This window comes from Triticum aestivum, chromosome 5B (genome assembly GCF_018294505.1).
Source record: "Triticum aestivum cultivar Chinese Spring chromosome 5B, IWGSC CS RefSeq v2.1, whole genome shotgun sequence".
Lineage (NCBI taxonomy): Eukaryota > Viridiplantae > Streptophyta > Magnoliopsida > Poales > Poaceae > Triticum > Triticum aestivum.
In genome coordinates, this window is record NC_057807.1 from 668,706,885 (window position 1) to 668,733,488 (window position 26,604).

Below are 26,604 nucleotides of genomic sequence, written 5' to 3' on the forward strand. Positions count from 1 at the left end.
AATGGGGCGAGCCAATGACTTATTGGAAATAATACATACCGATGTATGCGGTCCGATGAGTGTTGAGGCACGCGGCATGTATCATTATTTTCTGACCATCACAGATGATTTCAGCAGATATGAGTATATCTACTTAATGAAACACAAGTCTAAAACATTTGTAAAGTTCAAAGAATTTCAGAGTGAAGTGCAGAATCATCATAACAAGAAAATAAAAGTTATTATGATCTGATCGCAGAGGTGAATATTTGACTTACGAGTTTGGCCTTCATTTAAACAATGTGGAATAGTTTCACAACCCATGCCACCTGGAACACCATAGTGTAATGGTGTGTCTGAATGTCGTAACCGTACTTTATTAGATATGGAGAGATCTATGATGCCTCTTACCAATTTACCACTATCATTTTGGGGTTATGCATTAGAGACAGCTGCATTCACGTTAAATAGGGCACCATCAAAATCCATTAATACAACACCGTATGAAATGTGCTTTGGCAATAAACATAAGCTGTCGTTTCTTAATGTTTGGGGCTGCGATGCTTATGTCAAAAGGCTTCATCATGATAAGCTCGAACTCAAATCGGAGAAGTGTGTCTTCATAGGACACCCTAAGGAAGCAATTGGGTACACCTTCTACCACAAATCCAAAGGCAAGATCTTTGTTGCCAAGATTGGAACCTTTCTAGAGAAGGAGTTTCTCTCGAAAGAAGTGAGTGGGAGGAAAGTAGAACTTGATGAGGTAATTGTACTTTATCTCAATTTGGAAAGTAGCTCATTAATAACCCACAAGTATAAGGGATCACAATAGTTTCCAAGGGTAGAGTATTCAACCCAAATTTATTGATTCGACACAAGGGGAGCCAAAGAATATTCTCAAGTATTAGCAGTTGAGTTGTCAATTCAACCACACCTGGATAACTTAGTACCTGCAGCAAAGTATTTAGTAGCAAAGTAATATGGAAGTAACAGTAATAGTAGCAAAAGTAATACTAGCAGCTTTGTGGTAATTGTAACAGCGGCAACGACATAGTAATTGAGCAAAGAACAATATGTGAAAAGCTCGTAGGCATTGGATATGTGATGGATAATTATGTCGGATGCGATCCCTCATGTAATTGTTATACCATAGGGTGACACGGAACTAGCTCCAGTTCATCAATGTAATGTAGGCATGTATTCCGAATATAGTCATACGCGCTTATGGAAAAGAACTTGCATGACATCTTTTGTCCTACTCTCCCGTGGCAGCGGGGTCCTAATGGAAACTAAGGGATATTAAGGCCTCCTTTTAATAGAGTACATGGTAAATCTCATCCAATCCATCACCGTCTAGCAAGCCTACGACGGAATTACTCACGCACGGCGGTGAGCATCATGAAATTGGTGATGGACGATGGTTGATGATGACGACGGGGATGGGTTCCCCTCTTTGGAGCCTCGAACGGACTCTAGATCAACCCTCCCGAGAGAGTTTAGGGCTTGGCGGCGGCTCCGATCGTAAAATGCGATGAATCTTTCTCTTTGATTTTTTCTCCCCGAATGTGAATATATGGAGTTGGAGTTGAGGTTGGTGGAGCACCAGGGGTCCCACGAGGCAGGGGGCGCGCCCTTTGGGGGGGGGGGGCGCCCCCACCCTCGTGGACAGGGTGTGGGCCCCCTAGCCTTGAATCTTTTGCCAATATTTTTTATTAAATCCAAAAATAACTTATGTGGAGTTTCAGGTCATTCCGAGAACTTTTATTTCTGCACAAAAATAACACCATGTCAGTTCTGCTGAAAACAACGTCAGTCAGGGTTAGTTCCATTCAAATCATGCAAGTTAGAGTCCAGAACAAGGGCAAAAGTGTTCGGAAAAGTAGATACGACGGAGATGTGTCACTCATCCAAGAAATCCGTTCCCGTGATGCCTACACCAATAGAGAGGAAGCTAATGATGATGATCATGAACCTTCAGATCAAGTTGCTACTGACGTAGGTCAACCAAAGCATGATCCGCACCAGAGTGGTACAACAATCCTGTTTGGAAAGTCATGTTACTTGACCATGACGAACCTACGAACTATGAAGAAGTTATGATGAGTCCAGATTCTGATAAATGGCTTGAGGCCATGAAATCTGAGATAGGATGCATGTATGAGAACAAAGTGCGGACTTTGGTGGACTGCCCGATATCGTCAAGCCATTGAGAATAAATGGATCTTCAAGAAGAAGACTGACGCTGATAGTAATGTTGCTATCTACAAAGCTTAACTCATCGCAAAAAGTTTTTGACAAAGTTCAAGGAGTTGACTACGATGAGACTTTCTCACCCATAGTGATGCTTAAGTCTGTCTGAATCATGTTAGCAATTGCCACATTTTATGATTATTAAATCTGGCAAATGGATGTAAGAAACGGCATTCCTTAATGGATATTAAAGAAGAGTTGTATATGACACAACCAAAAGGGTTTGTCAATCCAAAAGCTGCTAACAAAGTGTGCGAGCTCCATCGATCCATCTATGGACTGGTGCAAGCATCTCAGAGTGGGAATATACACTTTGATAAGGTGATCAAAGCATATGGTTTTATACAGACTTATGGTGAAGCTTGTATTTACAAGAAGGTGAGTGGGAGCTCTGTAGCATTTCTGATATTATATGTGGATGACATATTGTTTATTAGAAATGATATATAATTTCTGGATAGCATAAAAGGATATTCGAATAAGAATTTTTCAATGAAAGACCTCGGTGAAGCTACTTACATATTGGGCATCAAGATCTATATGGATAGATCGAGACACTTAATAGGACTTTCACAAAGCACATACCTTGACAAAGTTTTGAAAATGTTCAAAATGGAACAGTCAAAGAAAGGGTTCCTGTCTGTATTGCAAGGCGTGAAGTTGAATAAGACTCAAAGCCCGACCACAGCAGAAGATAGAAAGAAAAATGAAAGTCATTCCCTATGCCTCAGTCATAGGCTCTATAAAGTATGCCATGCTGTGTACCAGACCTGTTGTGTGCCTTGCCAATGAGTTTGGCAAGGTGGTACAGTAGTGATCCAGGAGTAGATCACTAGACAGCGGTCAAAATAATCATTAGAGGAATAAGGAAATATTTCTCGGTTATGGAGGTGATAAAGGGTTCATCGTAAAGGGTTACGATGATGCAAGCTTTAAACACTAATCTAGATGACTCTGAGTCTCAATCTGGATACATATTAAAAGTGGGAGGAATTAACTAGAGTAGCACCATGCAGAGCATTGTAGACATAAAAATTTGCAAAATACATACCCGTAGGGTCCGCTCGCTTAACGTTTGATGACGATTTTGTATTTTATGAGTTACGTGATTTGGTGACCAAATATTGTTTGGAGTCCCGGATGAGATCACGGACATGACGAGGAGCCTAAAAATGGTCGAGAGGTAAAGATTGATATATATGACGATAGTATTCGGACACCAAAAGTGTTCAGGGGGTACAGGGTACATATCGGGTCACCTGAAAGGGTTCCGGGCACCCCCCGTGGCAAACTTTATGGGCCTAATGGGCCAAGAGAGGGACAGACCAGCCCTAAGGGGCTGGTGCGCCCCCTATAGGATGAAATAGGAGGAGAAGGAAAGGAGGGAAGGGAGAAGGAAAGGGGGGATTCGGCCTCCCCCTTTCCTTCCCTTCCCCCTCTCTTTCCTTCCCCCTTTGATACTTATGGAAGGGGGAGGCCGACTTGGAGGAGGCGCCCAAGTAGGATCCCTCCTACTTGGGGTGCCTCTTGCTGCTCCCCTCCCTCTCTCACCTATATATATGTGGGGGGCATGGCTAGAACACACACCAACATTTGTTAGGCGTGTGAGCCCGCCCCTCCATAGTTTACGCCTCCAGACATATTCACGTAGTGCTTAGGTGAAGCCCTACACGGATAACTTCACCGTCACCGTCAACACGTCGTCGTGCTGACGAAACTCTTCTACTTCCTCAACACTCTGCTGGATCAAGAGTTCGAGGGACGTCATCGAGCTGAACGTGTGCAGAACTCGGAGGTGACGTACGTTCGATACTTGATCGATCGGAACGAGAAGAAGTTCGACTACATCAACCGTGTTGGCAAACGCTTTCGTTTTGGGTCTACGAGGGTACGTGGACACACTCTCCCCCTCTCGTTGCTATGCATCTCCTAGATAGATCTTGCGTGAGCGTAGGAATATTTTGCAATTGCATGGTACGTTCCCCAACAAGTTTGGCCTTCATTTAAAACAATGTGGAATAGTTTCACAACTCACACCACCTGGAACACCACAGTGTAATGGTGTGTCCGAACATTGTAACCGTACTTTACTAGGTATGGTGCGATCTATGATGTCTCTTACTGATTTACCACTATTGTTTTGGGGTTATGCATTAGAGATAGCTGCATTCACGTTAAATAGGGCACCGTCTAAATCCGTTGAGACGACACCGTATGAACTGTGGTTTGGCAATAAACCTAAGTTGTCATTTCTTAAAGTTTGGGGTTGCGACACTTATGTTAAAAGGCTTCAGCCTGATAAGCTTGAACCCAAATCGGAGAAGTGTGTCTTCATAGGATACCCTAAGGAAACAATTGGGTACACCTTCTACCACAGATCCGAAGGCAAGATCTTTGTTGCCAAGAATGGAACATTTCTAGAGAAGGAGTTTCTCTCGAAAGAAGTGAGTAGGAGGAAAGTAAAACTTGATGAGGTAATTGTACTTCTCTCAATTTGGAAAGTAGCTCATCCGAGAAATCTGTTCCTGTGATGCCTACACAAACTAGAGAGGAAGCTAATGATAATGATCATGAAACTTTAGATCAAGTTACTACTAAACATTGTAGGTCAACCAGAGCATGATCCGCACCAGAGTAGTACGGCAATCCTGTTTTGGAAGTCATGTTGCTTGACCATCACAAACCTACGAACTATGAAGAAGCTATGATGAGCCCAGATTTCGATAAATGGCTTGAGGCCATGAAATCTGAGATAGGATCCATGTATGAGAACAAAGTGTGGACTTTGGTGGATTTGCCTAATGATGATCGGCCCATAGAGAATAAATGGATCTTCAAGAAGAAGACCGACGTTGATGGTAATGTTACTGCCTATAAATCTTGACTTGTCGCAAAAGGTTTTCGACAAGTTCAAGGAGTTGACTATGATGAGATTTTCTCACCCGTAAGCGATGCTTAAGTCTGTCTGAATCATGTTAGAAATTGCCACATTTTATGAAATCTGGCAAATGGATGTCAAAACTGCATTCTTAAATGGATATCTCTAAGAAGAGTTGTATATGAGGCAACCAGAGTGTTTTGTCGATCCTAAAGGTGCTACCAAAGTGTGCAAGCTCCAGCGATCCATCTATGGACTTGTGCAAGCATCTCAGAGTTGGAATATACGCTTTGATGAAGTGATCAAAGCATATAATTTTATACAGACTTACGGTGAAGCATGTATTTAAAAGAAAGTGAGTGGGAGCTCTGTAGCATTTCTGATATTATATGTGAATGACATATTGAGAATAAATGGATCTTCAAGAAGAAGACTAACCCTGTTAGTAATGTTGCTATCTACAAAGCTCGACTTGTCACAGAAAGTTTTTGACAAAGTTCAAGGAGTTGACTACGATGAGACTTTCTCACTCGTAGCGATGCTTAAGTCTGTCTGAATCATGTTAGGAACTGGATGTCAAAAACTGCATTCCTTAATGGATATTAAAGAAGAGTTGTATATGATGGAACCATAAGGGTTTGTCAATCCTAAAGGTGCTAACAAAGTGTGCGAGCTCCAGCGATCCATCTATGGACTGGTCCAAGCATCTAGGAGTTGGAATATACACTTTGATAAGGTGATCAAAGCATATGGTTTTATACAGACTTATGGTGAAGCCTATATTTACAAGAAAGTGAGTGGGAGCTCTGTAGCATTTCCGATATTATATGTGGATGACATATTGTTGATTGGAAATGATATAGAATTTCTAGATAGAATAAAATGATACTTTAATAAGAGTTTTTCAATAAAATACCTCGGTGAAGCTGCTTACATATTGGGCATCAAAATCTACAGAGATAGATCAAGACGCTTGATAAGACTCTCAAAGAGTTCAAAATGGATCAGTCAAAGAAGGAGTTCTTGCTTGTATTACAAGGTGTGAAGTTGAGTAAGACTCAAAGCCTGACCACGGCAGAAGATAGAGAGAGAATGAAGGTCATTCCCTATGCCTCAGTCATACACTACTAGGAAAATGGCTATAGATGAAATTGACATTAATGGCGCACCACATGTGTGGTGCGCCACTGTTATATAGCAGTGGCGCACCATATATAGGTACGCCATTAAACTCCAAATACTAATGGCGCACCACATACATGGTGCGCCACTACTAACAATTTTTTTTATTTTTTTTCAAAACTAGTAATGGCGCACCAGGGGCTAGTGCGCCATTACTAGTTTAACTAGTAATGGCGCACCACACCCTCAGTGCGCCACTACTAACAATATTATTTTTTTCAAAACTAGTAATGGCACACCAGGTGTTAGTGCGCCATTACTAGTTCTAACTAGTAATGGCGCACCACACCCTCGGTGCGCCACTACTAACATTTTTTTTCAAAGTTAGTAATGGCGCACCGTGGGTGTGGTGCGCCATTGCTAGTTTTAACTAGCAATGGCGCACCACACCCATGGTGCGCCATTACTAACTTCGACCAAAATTCCACCGAATGCACACCCCCATGGACCGCCTTTTCAGTTTTAAAAAAATGAAAGAAAATGATGGAAATGTAAAAAAAATGAAAGAAAATAAGTTTCCCACGTGATATGTGGTCTAGTTGTTGGGAAAATTTACAAATATGAATTTCGACTTTATTTGCAAAATCTCTCTGGAATTTGTAAAATGGGCATAACTTTTGCATACGAACTGGGATTAAAAAGTTTTTTATATGAAAAATCATCTACTCAAAAAATCATCTACCTCGTTAAACATTTTCAAAATCCTCAAAAACCTAACAGAAAAAAAGATACGGGGCTTTTAAGATCTAGAGGGGGAAAATAGAAAAATATTTCAAACTTAGTAGTGGCACACCGTTTGCTAGGTGCGCCACTAGTAATAGGAAAAAATAGTTTCGAATTTTTTTTGGGATTTTTAAAAAAAATATGATACGTAATATGAACGGAAGTTTGAAATATTTTTTCAAAATTTCATCACACTCATGAACATGAACAAAGTCCTAAACATCAACAAGGTTTAATAAGATTAATATGTTAGATATATCAACAAGTGCCTGTTATGTGAGCTGGTGCTGGGGTTGGATAGAACTTTGAAGTTAAGCGTGCTTGGCCTGGAGTAGTGTGAGGATGGGTGACCTGTCGGGATGTTTGACCACAGAGTGCGGTTTGACTTGACACTAAGCATATTGACCCGAGATTAAGCCATAGTGACCCGAGATTAAGAAAAAAAATTGATTTTTTTTGAAAAAAAATTGTTAGTAATGGCGCACTTCAATGTGGTGCGCCATTACTAAGTCAGATAGTAATGGCGCACCTCTAGGCATAGTAATGGCGCACTATAGGTGCGCCATTACTAAGTCAGATAGTAATGGCGCACCTCTAGGCATAGGAATGGCGCTTTTTGAAAAAAAATTGTTAGTAATGGCGCACTTCAATGTGGTGCGCCATTACTAAGTCAGATAGTAATGGCGCACCTCTAGGCATAGTAATGGCGCACTATAGGTGCGCTATTACTAAGTCAGATAGTAATGGCGCACCTCTAGGCATAGGAATGGCGCACTATAGGAGTGCCATTACTATCTGTGATAGTAATGGCGCACCACATGTGCGCCATTACTAACAATTACTAATGGCGTGATGCTAGTGGTGCACCTGTAGTGCGCCACTAACAAGACTTTTTCTAGTAGTGATAGGTTCTATAAAGTATGCCATGCTGTGTACCAGACATGTTGTGTGCCTTGCCAATGAGTTTGGCAAGTGGGTACAATAGTGATCCAGGAGTAGATCACTAGACAACGGTCAAAATTATACTTAGAGGAGTAAGGAAATGTTTCTCGGTTATGGAGGTGATAAAGGGTTCGTCGTAAAGGGTTATGATGACGCAAGCTTTAACACTAATCTAGATGACTCTGAGTCTCAGTCTGGATACATATTGAAAGTGGGAGCAATTAGCTAGAGTAGCACCATGCATAGCATTGTAGACATAGATATTTGCAAAATACAGAAGGATCTGAATGTGGCACACCCGTTGACTAAACTTTTCTCACAAGCAAACCATGATCACACCTTAGTACTCTTTGGGTGTTAATCACATAGCGATGTGAAATAGATTATTGACTCTAGTAAACCCTTTTGGGTGTCAGTCACATGGCAATGTGAACTATTGGTGTTAAATCACATGGTGATGTGAACTACATTATTGACTCTAGTTCAAGTGGGAGACGGAAGGAAATATGCCCTAGAGGCAATAATAAAGTTGTTATTTTATATTTCCTTATTTCATGATAAATGTTTATTATTCATGCTAGAATTGTATTAACCGGAAACTTGATACATGTGTGGATACATAGAAAATATACCATGTCCCTAGTAAGCCTCTACTAGACTAGCTCGTTAATCAAAGATGATTAACTTTCCTAACCATAGACATGTGTTGTTATTTGATGAACTGGATCAAATCATTAGGAGAATGATGTGATGGACAAGACCCATTCGCTAGCTTAGCATAATGATCATTCAGTTTTATTCCTATTGCTTTCTTCATGTCAAATACATATTCCTCCGACTATGAGATTATGCAACTCCCGGATACCGGAGGAATGCATTGTGTGCTATCAAACATCACAACATAACTGGGTGATTGTAAAGATGCTCTACAGGTATCTCCGAAGGTGTTTCTTGGGTTGGCATAGATCGAGATTAGGATTTGTCACTTCAAGTATCAGAGAGGTATCTCTGGGCCCTCTCGGTAATGCACATCATAAGAAGCCTTGCCAAGGAAAGTGACTAATGAGTTAGTTACAAGATGATGCATTACGAAATGAGTAAAGAGACTTGCCGGTAACGAGATTGAACTAGGTATGAAGATACCGACGGTCGAATCTCGGGCAAGTAACATACTGATGACAAAGGGAATAACATTTGTTGTCATAACGGTTCGACCGATAAAGATCTTCGTAGAATATGTGGGACATGTCGTGGTACTAAGACTGGCAGTAAGAGTAGGGGGTATGAATTAGGAGGCAAGGTCCTAGCTACGGTGAGGTTGTACGCAACTGTTTATGAGTTCGGGCCCCTCTCGGAGGAGGTAAAATCCTACGTCTCGGTGCCCGGAGGCGGTCGACTGGATTTCGGTATGTGTGTGTGTGTGTTATAGGGGTGCGAACCCTTGTCCCTGAGGAGGGGGGTGGCTTTTATAGAGTGCTCCAGGACCCCGGCCAACCTCCGTTACAAAGAGTTCAATGTACATAAAGAGGGGGTGTTACTGATAACGCCAACTATAAAGTGTTATTAATGCCTTTGGAGACTACAGAGTGAATGCACGACCGTTGCAGTTCTATGCGACTCCTGGTCTTCATAGGTCGACTGGTTTCTTATATGGTCGAGTGGTCTTGAGAAGGAGGGGTACCTGAGTGATATGACTTGGTCGAGTGGATTGCACTCGACGTCTTTATTGGGTACTCCCTATTGTCTCTTGAGCTTCTTTTCTTCTAGGACAGTGACCTTGGGTAGGGTATATAGGTCAGGACTATGAACCTACCCTAGGTCTATATATTACCATCATTAGCCCCTGAATGGATTGAGGACCAAGTGGAAAGAAGGTTGAAGTTGATCTTGCTTCAACCCTTGAGCTTAACAAGTACTTGCGTTGAACGGGAGACTCATGTTGGAACTTCGGCTTCATTCCAGTCACCTTGATCGATTCAGAAATTGTCGAGTGAATTTGTTGCATCAACCGTCAAGTGTTGCTTTTTGGTGCGAGATCTTCGGCGCGATTGGTTACGGCGTGTCCCGGATGTGACGGGATTCGAAATTTCGGGAAAGCGCACGGGGCGGAGCATGCCACGGTAAGCGGGAAGGATAGACAGGAGCGCCTCGATCTCGGCGCCACCTTTTTCACCACGTACCCAGCGCACGACTGTTGCGGGATTTGACAGGATCGCCCGGGCCCACGTGTCAGCCACTCGGAAGTGGGCCTTTAAAAGGCGACAGGGCCGAGGCACCTGCATTGTGCGTGTCCATTCTCCTCCTTTCTCCTCTGCTTCTCCACCGCATCCGGCTCCTCCGTTCTCAACGCCGCCGCTCCGCCGCCATGGTGAAGGACAAGACGACGGCGCTGGAACGTGCAAAGAAGGCGACGTGAGTGGCGAAAGGCAAGAAGACCAATGGGGGGTCGTCGTCACGGTCGGCGCTGCCGCTAGGTTGGGTCTAGGGCAACTAGATCCGATCCTCGCTCCGGCAGGAAGATCTGGATGAGCTAGCTGAATTCGGGCTGATCGCCAATGGTGTTGCACGGTTGCCAGAGGGGGAGATGGAGCCGCAGCCGCGACCAGGTGAGTGTGTTTTTCTCACCACCCATGTCGACCACGGTTTTTCGCTTCCTCCACACCCTTTTTCCCGGGTTTTCTGAACTTCTTCAGGGCCCAACTTCATCACTTTTCTCCCAACACCATCACATACCTTGCGGCGTTCGTGTCCATGTGCAAGAACTTTCTTGGTTGTCGACCGCACTGGGGCCTCTTCAAGCACATATTCACTATCCGCTCTCAGTCGGTGAAGAAAGCAAACACGAGCGACGAGAAAACACACGTTATCCAGATGTGTGGGGGGTTGGGTATCCAGAAGAGGAAAAGGAGCTCTTTCCCTTCCATGACCCTTCCTGAGTCGGTCAGGGGCTGGCAGTTGACCTGGTTCTACTGCCAGGACATCGCCACTCCAGGCTAGTCGACTGGACTTCCCCCTTTTTCCTTCGATCGTGTTCAGACTCCTTCCTAGCTGAAAGTGACTGCTGCGGAGAAGGTGGAAACGGATATGCTGGTGGAGAGGGTGGTTCATCTGATCAATTAGGGCGTGACTGGAATGGACTTGCTGGAGGTATTTCTCAGTCGACGCATCCAACCGCTTCAGGCTCGGGACCACTCGATGTGGATGTACTCTGGTGCCAATTACACCGCTCGGGTCCATCCGGAGGAAGTCCCGGCCAAAACAGTGGCCATGTGGTTGAAGAGTATCATGGGAAACAAGGACAACCCCAGGGGAGCCAGGAGGGTCGTCCCATTCAGCGACAGCAACCAACTAGACAAGGTGCAAACTTTTGTCACCGACTGTTTTCTTGTGTATCTTGCATTTGTCTCTGAATCCGACTGAAATTCGCTCGACTCTTTGTTTTGTAGATTTATACTGAGATGTACTCCATGCACAACGTCGAGCAAATTCTGGAGCAGGACCAGGAGGGGGAGGATAGCGCGGACGAGAGAGGCAACTGGCAGTCTCCGGAGGACGATGGCAAGGAGCAGAGTGACGAGGCAGACGATGATGCGGGGGTCGACTCGCCGCCACGCTTGGAGCATCAATCCAAACATCTTCACGATCCAGCAGGCGAGCGCGGCAAGACCGTGGCTCCCAGTACCCAGGCGTAGAAACGCACTCAGACGTCGACTCCGGAGCCGATGGAGAAGGTCGCCAAGCAGCCCAAGGTTGTGCCCTCAAAGACTCAGAAAACCCTGCCGAAGATCAAGATGGACGTTCCCGTCGCCTCTAGGTGAGTGTTTTATCTTTCTGTGTTTCCTTCTTCCGACTGAGACTTCCGTCGTTACCGAGTGGATTTTGAACTTTTTCAGTGCTGCAACTTCTATGACTGACATGGATCTCGACAAGGCCCCTGGGGACGAGGAAGTTGATGACGCGGCCTCTTCCAGAGAAGGTAGGCCTTTCTCAACTTGAACTTATTCTGCCGATTGATTTGTCGGTCGATTGAACTCTTGGCATTGTTTTTGTCGCAGTTCCACAGGACGTCATTACTCTTCCGGACGACGACGATGATGATGTACTGCTGAGGGAGAGGAGAAGGAAGGGAAAGGCCACGAGCGGGAAGGCGACTGAGGGGCAGTGCTTGAGTCAATGGTCGAGCAATCAGGAGATCTGGCTCAGACCAGCTTCACTTTCGCCAATCCGCTGTCGACTGACCGCCCATCAGGGTCAGCTGCTCAGGCCCCTGCCGCTCTGGTACAACTCCACGCATCCGATCCTGTGGCTGCTCCAACCGCGTTGCCGTCGTCCCTCTTTGTTGTATACCAGACTTCGGACCATCCGTCGAGTGCTGCCCGAGAAGCTCTTCTACAAGTGAATCTCGTGATGGAGCAGATGAAAATAGTGCATGAGGCCAGCCAGGTCGCGTACAACGCCACTATTGCTCTACAGGCAAATGTCAAGGTTAGTTGATTTCCGACTGATCTTTTGAGTAGTGTTAGTTGCCACCGTCGCTTTGCTGCCCATATGATGTCCTTGGATGACCGCTTTTGGAACCTTTTATGTGCATCTATGAATCTGCATTTCTCATCCAACCACCCACCATGGTGTTCCTGTAATCAAACGTCATAGCTCCTCTGCTTGAGTCGACTAGATTGAGTGGAGTAATTTTCTGAACCAGTGGGGGCACGCATAGTGCACCCACTGGGTGTAGTCCCCGAGACCGCGGTCGACTGCTGGCAGTTGACTGGGGTTTGAGAATCATGTTTTTTTTCTTTTTACCCATGCTGGGCAGACCATGCCGAGTGTAACAACCGGACCAGTGGGGGCACACCAAGTGCACCCACTGGGTGTAGTCCCCGAGACTACCGTTGAATGTTTGATTCGACGGTAGTCTTAGAACAACTTTTACTGAACCCGACTTTTGCTTCCGTCCACTAACGTATCCCTTTTGCTGATTGTAGAATTCTTGTGACCTTGGGGCTCAACTTTCTGAGATGGACAAGAAGCAGATCAGCATCAATCTTGACTTGGAGCTGGCCAAGAAGAACCTCAAGAAGGCCCAGGAGGAAACAACTATCATGGGAGGTAACCACTTGGGACTTTTTACGTTATGATTCTCCCTTTCTTCTTTCCAGTCTCTTTGAACCGAGTGATTCCACTCGAATAGATGTGCGTAGTGAAAACCGTCAACTTCAGGCTCATCTAAAGAATGTTATTTCTTTAGACAAAATGAAGCAGGCTCTGGAAAAGAAGGACTTGGACCTTAATGCAGCCCAGAAGGAGGCACAAGAGAAAATAGCACTTGCGGACAAGAAGCTGGCTTCAGTCGGCAAATTAGAAGACAAGATAGCGCGACTGAAGAAGGACAAGGAGAGCTTGACTGATGAACTAGGGAACCTCAAAGCCAAACAGGGCACGTTGGAGTCATATCTAGGGCAGCTTGCTGCGAAGTTGGTCTTGAAACTTGAAGGTATTTCCTCTGGTTCGAATGATTTGAAACGTCGACTGACATGTCTTGTTGAACCGTCGACTCATTGTTTTTCTGAATGTAAAGACCTTTGCCAGGACTTCGAAGCAGAAACTGGGCGGGTTGAGACAGGTCTCGATCCCATAAATTGCCCCACCAAAGACGATGTTACAATCAATGTGTTGCGGCTGGATTCTCGTTTGGATAGTGTCGTGGACTACCTCGCTCGACTGAAGGCCACGACGACGCGGGTCGGTGATGAACTCTGGCCTCAGGCGGAACTTTCACAGGACCTCGAGTCTCTACTGGCTCGGTTGAATCAGATCCCTGGCCGAGTGCAGGAATGGACGAAGTCATCCGCTCGGTGTGGTGCTGATGTCTCTTTATCGCTGGTCCGAGTGCATTGCAAGGACGTCATAGAAGACAAGCTGGCGGCCCTGAAGGTTGCCAACACAAAGAAGCTCTACTTCCAGTCCTTCTTGGACACCTTCCTTGGTGCCGCCACGCGCATCGCAGACAGCATCGACCTCGACAGCTTCGTCGAGCCAGCAAGACCTCCCCCTGCCGAGTGAACAAACATTATGCCCCACCCTTTATTTGCCTCGGGATGCCGAGTGTTTATGTAACCGTTAAACTCTATCGGGCTTGATGGTTGAGCACTTCTGTCTGTCGTGGTTCTGAACTTTTGAGGGATTTATCTGAACTTTGTTTTCCTTGGATATCTTGGCTCTTGCTCTTGTTGCTTCCAAGTGTTTTTTGATTTTGAACCAATTTGTCCTTGACGACATGCTTCGTCGAACCTCGTCGTCCTCGCACATAGGGATGGAGCGCACATTGTACTTGTGGCGCAGCTCAGACGTGGTGTCCAATCAACACCTCGCCGTCCCTGCGGATAGGGATGGAACACACATTGTACTTTTGGCATAGCTCAGAGGATCTTTCACGACTTAGGCGATTACAGGGTCGCAGCTAAGTCCCCGAGTGGGAGGATTGCTCTCCAATCGCAGCTAAGCCCCCGAGTGGGAGGATTTCTCTCCACTCGGAAACTTTTAACTTAGGCAATTAAGGGGTCGCGGCTAAGCCCCCAAGTGGGAGGATTGCTCTCCACTCGGAATGTTTTTAACTTAGGCGATTACGGGGTCGCAGCTAAGCCTCCGAGTGGGAGGATTGCTCTCCACTCGGGATGCTTTTAACTTAGGAGATTACGGGGTCGCAGCTAAGCCCCCGAGTGGGAGGATTGCTCTCCACTCGGGATGTTTTTAACTTAGGCGATTACGGGGTCACAGCTAAGCCCCCGAGTGGGAGGATTGCTCTCCACTCAAAATGTTTTTAACTTAGGCGATTACGGGGTCACAGTTAAGCCCCCGAGTGGGAGGATTGCTCTCCACTCAGAATGTTTTTAACTTAGGTGATTACGGGGTCGGAGCTAAGCCCCCGAGTGGGAGGATTACTCTCCACTCGGAATGTTTTTAACTTAGGCGATTACGGGGTCGCAGCTAAGCCCCCGGGTGGGAGGATTGCTCTCACTCGGAATGTTTTTAACTTAGGCGATTATGGGGTCGCAGTTAAGCCCCCGAGTGGGAGGATTGCTCTCCACTCGGAATGTTTTTAACTTAGGCGATTACAGGGTCACAGCTAAGCCCCCGAGTGGGAGGATTGCTCTCCACTTGGAATGTTTTTAACTTAGGCGATTATGGGGTTGCAGCTAAGCCCCCGTGTGGGAGGATTGCTCTCCAGTCGGAATGTTTTTAACTTCTAGGCGATTACGTGGTCGCAGCTAAGCCCCCGGGTGGGAGGATTGCTCTCCACTCAGAATGTTTTTAACTTAGGCGATTACGGGGTCGCAGCTAAGCCCCCGAGTGGGAGGATTACTCTCCACTCGAAATGTTTTTAACTTAGGCGATTATGGGGTCGCAGCTAAGCCACCCACTAGGGGATTTTAGACATAGATGCTTATGGGAAACTGACCATTATGATATTGAAAAAATCTTGTCTTTGGAAAGCAAACTGAAATACTTTTATTACAACTCTTAAGGTCGAGTGATCTATGAGTAGAAGTGACGGAGCAGCTCTGCGTTCCACGCATGTGGCTCGTCTATCTTTTTGTCTATGTTGTAGATGTGGTAGGCTCCATTGTGAAGCACTTCGGTGATGATGAAGGGGCCTTCTCAGGCCGGAGCGAGCTTGTGAGGTCATTTCTGATCCACTTGGAGAACCAGGTCTCGTTCTTGGAATGCTCGTCCTCTGACGTTTCGAGCATGGAGTCGACGCAGATCTTGCTGGTAGATGGTCGACCGTATCAAAACCATCTCGCACTCTTCTTCCAGGAGATCAATGACGTCTTCTCGTGCTTGCTCTGCTTCAACTTCTATGAATAGTTCCACTCGGGGGGGGGGGCATTGTGCAGCAAATCACTCGGGAGTACAGCCTCTGCATCATACACCAAGAAGAAAGGAGTCTGGCTAGTCGACCGATTCGGCGTTGTTCTCAACCCCCACAAAGACGAATGGCAACTCGGTTACACATGCTCCAGCAGCATGCTTGAGGTCACGCATTAGGCGGGGTTTTAATCCTTGGAGAATCAAACCATTCGCCCTTTCTGCTTGTCCATTCGACTGAGGGTGTGCGACTGATGCATAATTAACCCGAGTTCCTTGGGTTGCACAGAACGCCTTAAACTCATTAGAATCAAAGTTGGAGCCATTATCTGTGATAATGTTGTGAGGAACTCTATATCTGAATATCAACTCTTTGATGAAACTGATAGCGGTGCTTGCACCGAGGTTCTTGATGGGTCTAGCTTCGATCCACTTGGTGAATTTGTCGACCGCCACAAGCAAATGGGTGAAATCACTCGTACCCGTCTTGAAGGGGCCAACCATATCCAACCCCCAGACTGTGAACGGACAGATGAGTGGAATAGTCTTCAAGGCAGACGCGGGTTTGTGGGACATGTTGGAGTAGAACTGGCAGCCTGCACACTTGTCAACTATATTCTTTGCCATTTCATTTGCTTGAGGCCAGTAAAATCCCGCTCGGTATGCTTTAGCCACGATGGTTCGAGAGGACGCATGGTGACCACAGGTCCCCGAGTGGATATCATTTAAGATCATTCAACCTTCTTTAGGGGTGATGCAGCGCTGAGCCACTCCTGTGACACTATCTCTGTAGAGTTGTCCCTTCATCACTGTAAAGGCTTTGTATCGACGGACTATCTGACGGGCTTCGTCCTCGTCCTCTGGGAGTTCCTTTATGAGAATGTACGCAATGTATGGTACTGTCCAGCGGGTGTGATCACCAAGACTTCCATGATTAAGTCGACCATAGTTGGAATCTCGATCTCAGTCGGGTTGGTAGAACTTTTCGGTTGTGGGGGCTCTTCCTTGAAGGGATCCTCTTGTACTGACGGGGTATGGAGATGCTCCAAGAACACATTGCTGGGGACAGGCTTCCGAGTGGAACCTATTTTTGCTAGATCATCAGCCGCTTGATTCTTGAGTTGAGGTATGTAGTGGATCTCTAACCCCTCAAACTTCTTCTCTAGTTTTCTCATTGCGTTACAGTAACCAGTCATCATGGGACTCTTGACATCCCATTCTTTCATTACCTGATTGACCACTAAATCTTAGTCACCATAGACCATCAGGCGCAGGACGCCGAGTGTGATGGCCATACGTAACCCATACAATAGTGCCTCATATTCAGCTTCATTGTTAGAGGAATCAAAGTGAATCTGGAGGACATAACTCAGCTTGTCTCCTTGTGGGGACACTAAGACCACTCCTGCGCCAGAGCTGTTTAACATCTAGGACCCATCGAAGAACATGGTCCAATGTTCCGACTGGATCTGAGTCGGCTGCTGTTGTTCTGTCCACTCTGTGAGGAAATCTGCAATTGCTTGAGACTTGATGGCCTTCTTTGCCTCAAACTTGATATCCAATGGAAGAAGTTCAATCGCCCATTTTGCCACTCGACCAGTTGCATCTCTGTTGTTCAGGATCTCTGATAATGGGGCGTCGCTGACGACTGAAACTGAATGATCAGAGAAATAATGTGCAACCTTCTTCATGGTTAAGTAGATCCCATAAACAAGCTTCTGATAATGATGATATCTCTGCTTGGACGGGGTCAGGACCTCTGAAATGTAATAGACTGGGCGCCGAACCTTGAAGGATTTGTCTTCCTCTTCCCGCTCGACCGTGAGCATTGTGCTGGTAACTTGTCCTGTGGCTGTGATATAAAGCAAAAGAGGCTCTTTGCTGACTAGAGCAGCAAGCACCGGCTGGGTGGAAAGCAGTGCTTTAAGCTCTTCAAATGCTGCTTCAGCTTCGTCATTCCACTCGAACTTGTCAGTCTTCTTGATCAGTCGGGAAAGAGGCAATGCCTTTTCACCGAGGCGTGAGATGAATCGACTCAAGGCAGCCAAACAACCAGTAAGCTTCTGAACATCATGCACTTGCACTGGGTGCTTCATTTGGAGGATTGTGCCAATCTTCTGTGGATTTGCATCGATTCCTCGTTCGGAAATGAGAAAACTGAGTAATTTTCCACCCGGGACTCCGAATGTGCATTTTGATGGGTTGAGCTTGATATCGTACCTTCTTAGGTTGGCAAAGGTTTCAGCGAGGTCAGTCAATAGGTCAGAACCTTTGCGTGACTTAACCACTATGTCGTCCACGTATGCTTCCACATTCCGACTGATCTGAGTGAGCAGGCACTTCTGGATCATGCGCATGAATGTGGCACCAACTTTCTTGAGGCCGAAGGGCATGGTGACATAACAAAAGCACCCGAACGAGGTGATGAAAGAAGTCTTGATCTCATCGGGTCCAAACAGTCGGATCTGATGGTACCCGGAATAGGCGCCTAGGAAGGACAGTCGCTAGCACCCCACGGTTGAGTCGACTATCTGGTTGATCCGGGGTAGAGGAAAATGATCTTTCGGGTAGGCCTAATTGATGTGCTTGAAGTCAATACACATTCGAAGTGAATTGTCTTTCTTGGGAACCATGACGACATTGGCGAGCCACTCGGAGTGATATATCTCGCGGATGAACTCAACAGTCAGAAGTCGAGCCACTTCCTCGCCAATTGCCTTCCTCTTCTCCGTGGCGGACGGACAGAGATGCTCTTTGAACGGTTTTGCTTTTGAGTCGACTCGCAAACGCTGCTCAGCCAGTTCCCTGGACCCACCCGGTATGTCCGATGGCTTCCATGGGAAGATGTCCCAGTTCTCATGGAGGAACTGGATGAGTGCGGCTACCTAATTGCTGTCGAGTGTTGTTGAGATATGGGTCGGAGCAACATTGGGGTCGGTGGTGTGGATGTGAACTGGCTTGGTCTCGCCGGCCATGTCGGGGGGTGGTGTGAACCCGGGCAGACAACAGAACCCGGATCCTTTTCAAAAACAACGGGGCCGGTGTCGCCCCTCAAGCCGGCACGCGCTTGGCCGGGTCGCTCGACCCGGCCATACCCCGCAACCCGGCCAAACTCTCCGACCCGGCCAGGCATATCGACTCGGCCTTGACAACTAGTACAAGACAGTCGAACCCGGCGCAACCAAGGCTTCCTCAACAAGCCAGCTCCACCTGTCGCGTGTTCCACAACCCAGCCACGGGTCAGCTCCCGTCCCATCCAGGCCGTACGATGGGACGACACTTCAGCCACTAACGACCAAGGCAACAGTGCTCCGCCCATGCCTCTGGTCAGCCGGAGTGTGGCAACTGTGCCCCTTACCTACCCGCTGACCAGGGCCGGTGTGGCTACGGTGCCCCCGTCATTACCGCTGACGACAGCAAGCGGCAACCTGATGGAGCGCCACTATACACGACTCGACTCGGCCACGCCCTGACAATCGACAAGACGGCGCACATCCTCCTAGGCACGCGGTGCCCGCACCTAGGGGAACCCGGCGAACCACAAGCCCCCAGCGGGCCCCCGCTCGGGTCCCCAGACACCGACGACCCGGACCCACCAACTTGCAATATTACCATTGTATCCCTGGGGGGTTGGCCTATAAAACCCCCCAGGAGCCCACGCATACGAAAAGCAGAGAGAGAAAAAGTAAGCAAGCAGGAAAGCATAGAGGAACTAGCCACAAAACAATAGCGTCCACCCAGGGAGAAGGAGCAGCCTAAGCCTTGGCCAACCTTCCTTCCTCCTCCATACATGTCTAGGAGCAACCTTGTACTGTCGCACATCAAACTACACTCGGCAGGACTAGGGGTGTTATCTCTCCGGAGATCCCCGAACCTGGGTATGTATTGCGTCCCGCGCTCGCTCATGCCAACCCCGCCTCTGGAGCCCACTAGTGCCCTCAAGCCTCCTCCTCTCTTTACCCATCCCATGCCATCTGCCGTGCGCCCACCATGATAGTTGGCGCCCATCGTGGGGCAGCTCGAGGAGCTGGCCGGGAGAACGCTTCAGACGGGGCCCTTCTCCTACTCCGATGAGTCCATCATGCTGGCGGACGACGTCCTCGACGCACTCACCGTCTTGTTCGCTACGCTGCGCATCTCTGATGCGCCCACGGCCGATGAGTCCCCCAGTGAGGTACCGGGGCAATGGACGTCCACGTGGAGATCTTCGTCACCGGCGACGACGCCTCCTCCTCATCGAGCAAGACGAGGAAGGCTACCGAAGCTAGGGCCACAGGGGAACGGACCGAGCTGTCCAATCCATTGCGCACCGCGATGCAGAGCCTCCACATCCCCATCGGCTCCGACATCGACGCCACCAACGTTGCTGAGGCCCGAGCCCAACTCGAGGAAAGGCGCCAGCAGATGCTGGACCTATCCGAGACGCTCGTCGCCACCTAGCGCCGCCTAGATTCCGCTCAGCTGGAGCGCAATGCCGCCTACGTATTCAAGCCCGCCGCGGCTGAGCCGAGCCCTCGGCGCCGTATCGACCATCTATGAGACCCCAACGAAGAACATGCACGCTGCCAGGGCAGCCGCAGTCGACCTGGATGAGCTCACGGGCGAAGAACTGAAGGAGCGCATTGGGCGGATGCGTGACCTCCTCAACGCGGCCAATGCCCAGCAGGACCGCCTCAACCATCTTGCCAAGCCAGCCGGATCCGGCTCTGCCCGTGTTGCTGGACCCGGCAAACTTCAGCATACAGCGTCCTCGCCACCCGGTGAGGCACACTCCGGTCGAACATGGACTCGGCGCGACCCGGCCGCCACGACCGCTGGCGGTTTGGGCGATGAGCCCATCCCGGAGATCCAGCGCGGACCCGGCGAGCATGGTCGGTGTCCGGCTCCAACCGACCCGGCCCCCCGTGGCCTGGTCGCCAGTCGACTCAGCCCGGGCGCCATCGACGACGCTGACACTCGCCACCGCCTTGAACAGCTCGCTCACTCCCTACAGGTGGAGGAAAGCGGCGCTATCGGGCCGGCGTGCTTCGGCCCACGCATCCGGGAAGAGCCCTTTCCCAAAGGGTTCATGCTTCCCCGCGACACCCCCAAGTACAACGGGACCGTCAAGCCTGAAGATTGGCTCACCGACTACACCACCGCCATTGGCATCACCGGTGCCAATCGCCAACTCGCCGTGCACTACGGACAGCTCATGCTCCAGGGGTCGGCCCACACCTGGTTGAACAGTCTACCGATGGGCAGCGTCAACACCTGGGTCGATTTTGAGCAAGCCTTCTTCCGCAACTTCACAGGGACGTACAAGCAACCCGGTCTCCCTAGCCAGCTCGCCATGTGCGTACAAGGGCCTACGGAGACCGGTCGCGAGTACCTCGCACACTGGACCGAGCTCTAGAACAGCTACGAGAGCGTCCATGAAGTCCAAGCAATCTAGTACTTCGTCAACAGGTGCCGAGACGGCACCCTCCTCAAGCACAAGCTCATACGCTCCGAGCCGGCCATCATGGCCGCGCTCATGGTGACGGCGGACAAATACGCCAACGCCGACTCCACCATGAAGATCCAGGTGGCACTGGATGAAGCCGGCAAGGCAAAGCCGGTTCCCCCTCCAAAGCCGGCCGACGAAAGCGGCCGGCAGCAGCATCACCAGAACAACAAGCGCAAGGCCGACCAGCCGGCGCAACGCTATGACAACCTGCTCGTCGCGGCCACCGAGCCCGTGGCGGACCCGGCAGCCAAGCGCCAGCAGACCGGCAAGATGGTGTGGCAGCCCTCCACGAGTGTCGAAGAGATGCTCGACGCCCTCTGCAAGAACCACATCAGCGCAAGGCTATCCACACACACACTTCGGCAGTGCGGCATCACCAAGTGCATCATGAGGGGCAACGTCCTGCCTCCTCCGGCTACAGCTCCAGGCGCAGGGCAGCCGCCTCCGCCTCCACTGCCGCCTCCAACGGGTGGTGCAATGCGCAGCAACGCCTACCCGGACCAGTACGCGGCCTACGTCGTCTTCACCAGCCTCGGTGATGACAAGTGCATCAAGCACCTCCTGGGAAGGAGGTGAACACCATCGTCCTGGCCAAGCCAGAGTTCATGCACTGGTCGGACCGCCCGGTCACCTGGACCCGGGAGGACCACCCGGCAGTCATGCCGAATCCGGTTGGCTACGCCCACGTCGTCAACCCCACCATCATCGCACGGCGCACATGCAAGTTTGCCCGAGACATCATCGACGGCGGCAACATCATCAAAATGCTCTACCGCGACACGATGACCAAACTCGGCCTCAAGGCCGAGGACCTGGAATTGACCCGGACGATCTTCCATGTCATCGTACATGGCCTCTCCTGCTCTCCCATTGGTCGGGTCTGGCTCGACGTCCTGTTCGGAGACAACAACCATTTCCGGCGTGAACCAATTTGGTTCGAGGTGGTGGACCTGCCCAGCGCATACCACGCGTTGCTGGGCCGACCTGCACTCGCCAAATTCATGGCGGTCCCCCACTACGTGTATCTGAAGATGAAGATGTCGGGTCCGAAGGGCCTCATATCCATTTCCGACGACTACCGCAAGTCCCTGGAGTGCGCCCGAGATGGCGCCAAGCTAGCCGAGTCGCTGGTCATTGCCGAGGAGCGGCGCCAGCTCGACCGGATCATCGCCATAGCGGGCGAATCTTCGGCCGCGTTGATCCCAATGATGTCTACTACACAACCTTCTTCTTGTAGACGTTGTTGGGTCTGCAAATGCACAGGTTTGTAGGACAGTAGCAAATTTCCCTCAAGTGGATGACCTAAGATTTATCAATCCGTAGGAGGCATAGGATGAAGATGATCTCTTTCAAACAACCCTGCAACCAAATAACAAAGAGTCTCTTGTGTCCCCAACACACCCAATACAATGGTAAATTGTATAGGTGCACTAGTTCAGCGAAGAGATGAAGATACAAGTGCAAAATAGATGGTAGACAAAGATATTTGTAATCTAAAATTATAAAAACATCAAGGTAACATGTGGTAATAGTGAGGGTAAACGGTATTGCAATGATAGGAAACAAGGCCTAGGGTTCATACTTTCACTAGTGCATGTTCTCTCAATAATAATAACATAGATAGATCATATAACAAGCCCTCAACATGCAACAAAGAGTCACTCCAAAGCCACTAATAGCGGAGAACAAACGTAGAGATTATGGTAGGGTAGAAACCACCTCAAAGTTATTCTTTCGGATTGATCTATAAAAGAGTTCGTACTAGAATAACACCTTAAGACACAAATCAACCAAAACCCTAATGTCACCTAGATACTCCATTGTCACCTCAAGTATCCGTGGGCATGATTATACGATATGCATCACACAATCTCAGATTCATCCAACCAACATAAAAGTACTTCAAAGAGTGCCCCAAAGCTACTACCGGAGAGTCAAGAACGTGTGCCAACCCCTATGCATAGGTCCCCAATGTCACAAAACCCGCAAGTTGATCACCCAGACATACATCAAGTGTTCTAATAAAAGACTCAATCCGATAAGATAACTTCAAAGGGGAAACTCAATTTATCACAAGAGAGTAGAGGGGGAGAAACATCATAAGATCCAACTACAATAGCAAAGCTCGGGATACATCAAGATCGTGCCATAGAGGGAACACGAGAGAGAACACAAGAGAGAGAGATCAAACACATATCTACTGGTACATACCCTCAGCCCCGAGGGTGAACTACTCCCTCCTCGTCATGGATAGCGCCGGAATGATGAAGATGACAACCGGTGATGGGATCCCCCTCCGGCAGGGGGCTGGAACAGGCTCCCGAGAGGTTTTTGGTGACTACAGAGGCTTGCGGCAGAGGAACTCCCGATCTATCTTCTGCTATGGAAGTTTTAGGGTACGTAGGTATATATGGGTGCAAGGGGTACGTCGGTGGATCTCCGGGATGCTCACAGGGCAGGGGGCGCCCCCCACCCTCGTGGGCAGCCCGGGACTGCCCTGACGTGCACTCCAAGTCCATCAGGTGAGTTTCCTTCCAAAATTAACTTCTCCAGTTGATTTCATTCCGTTTTGACTCCGTCTGATATTCCTTTTCCTCGAAACACGGAAATAGGCATAAAACAACAAATCTGGGCTGGGCCTCCGGTTAATAGGTTAGTCCCAAAAATAATATAAAAGTGGATAATAAAGCCCAATATTTCATAAACAGTAGATAAAGTAGCATGGAGCAATCAAAAATTATAGATATGTGGGAGACGTATCAAGCATCCCCAAGCTTAATTCCTGCTCGTCCTCGAGTAGGTAAATGATAAAAAAGAATTTTTGATGCGGAGTGATAATTTGGCATAATTTCAATGCAAATCTTCTTAATTGTGATATGAATATTCAGATCCGAAAGATTCAAGACAAAAGTTCATATTGACATAAAAGTAATAATACTTCAAGTGTACTAATCAAAGCAATCATGTCTTCTCAAAATATCATGGTTAAAGAAAGTTATCCCTACAAAATCATATAGTCTGGCTAAGCTCTATCTTCATCACACAAAGTATTTAATCATGCACAACCCTGATGACAAGCCAAGCAATTGTTTCATACTTTAGTAATCTCAAACTTTTTCAACTTTCACGCAATACATGAGCGTGAGCCTTGGACATAGCACTATAGGTGGAATAGAATGGTGGTTGTGGAGAAGACAAAAAAGGAGAAGATAGTCTCACATCAACTAGGCGTATCAACGGGCTATGGAGATGCCCATCAATAGATATCGATGTGAGTGAGTAGGGATTGCCATGCAACGGATGCACTAGAGCTATAAATATGTGAAAGCTCAACAAAAGAAACTAAGTGGGTGTGCATCCAACTTGCTTTCTCACGAAGAACTAGGGAAATTTTGAGGAAGCCCATCATTGGAATATACAAGCCAAGTTCTATAATGAAAAATCCCCACTAGTATATGAAAGTGACAACATACGAGACTCTCTATCATGAAGATCATGGTGCTACTTTGAAGCACAAGTGTGGTAAAAGGATAGTAGCATTGTCCCTTCTCTCTTTTTCTCTCATTTTTTTATTTGGGCCTTTCCTTTTTTTATGGACACTCTTTTTTTTCGTCCGGAGTCTCATCTCGACTTATGGGGGAATCATAATCTCCATCATCCTTTCCTCACTGGGACAATGCTCTAATAATGATGATCATCACACTTTTATTTTTCTTACAACTCAACAATTACAACTCGATACTTAGAACAAAATATGACTCTATATGAATGCCTCCGGCGGTGTACCGGGATATGCAATGAATCAAGAGTGACATGTATGAAATAATTATGAACGGTGGCTTTGCCACAAATACAATGTCAACTACATGTTCATGCAAAAAGCAATATGACAAAAGTAATGTGTGTCATATGAACAAAACGGTGGAAAGTTGCATGGAAATATATCTCGGAATGGCTATGGAAATGCCATGATAGGTAGGTATGGTGGCTGTTTTGAGGAAGGTATATGGTGGGTGTATGATACCCGCGAAAAGTGCGCGGTATTAGAGAGGCTAGCAATGGTGGAAGGGTGAGAGTGCGTATAATCCATGGACTCAACATTAATCAAAAGCACTAAACGCATACTCCTAGGGGGGTAGATTGGTAGGAAAAGACCATCGCTCGCCCCCGACTGCCACTCATAAGGAAGACAATCAATAAATAAAATTGTGCTCCGACTTCATCACAAAGTGGTTCACCATACGTGCATGCTACAGGAATCACAAACTTCAACACAAGAATTCTTTAAATTCATAATCACCCCAACTAGCATTGCTTTGATATTATCACCTCCATATCTCAAAAAAATTATCAAGCATCAAACTTATCTTAGTATTCAACGCACTCATAAGAAAGTTTCACATATCTTGAATACCAAGTGTATTAACATTAAGCAAATTACCATGCTATTAACGACTCTCAAAATAATCTAAGTGAAGCATGAGAGATCAATAGTTTCTTTAAAACAAATCCACCACCGTGCTCTAAAAGATATAAGTGAAGCACTAGAGCAAAAATTATCATGCTCAAAAGATATAAGTGAAGCACTATGAGCAATAGCAAAAACTACTCCGAAAGATATAAGTGAGGATCAATGAGTAGTCGAATAATTATGCAACTATGTGAAGAATCTCCCATTTAATAATTTCAGATCTTGATACTTTATTCAAACAGCAAGCAAAGCTAAAGAAAACTACATTGCAAGGATAGCACAACTCATGTGAAGAAGCAAAACTTAGGCTCAACCAATACTAACCGATAGTTGTTGAAGAAGAAAGGTGGGATGCCTACTGGGGCATCCCCAAGCTTAGATGCTTGAGACTTCTTGAAATATTATCTTGGGGTGCCTTGGTCATCCCCAAGCTTGAACTTTTGTGTCTCCTTAATTCCTCTCATATCATGGTTTCTCTTTTTATCAAAAGCTTCATTCACAACAAACTCAACAAGAACTCGTGAGATAGGTTAGTATAAACCAATGCAAAACCTTATCGTTTTCTACTATAACAAATCACTAAAATAATTATTCAACATTGCATACTAAATTCCTCTGTATATTTAATACTCCTATCCTCAAATATAATAATTAAACTAGCAAACATATGCAAACAATGCAAACATAACAGCAATCTACCAAAACAGTACAGTCTGTAAAGAATGCAAGAGTATCAATACTTCCCTGACTCCAAAAATTATGAACTAAAATTCCCACAGTAATAAATTTATCAGATCTTAATATTCAAAAATATTCAACGTT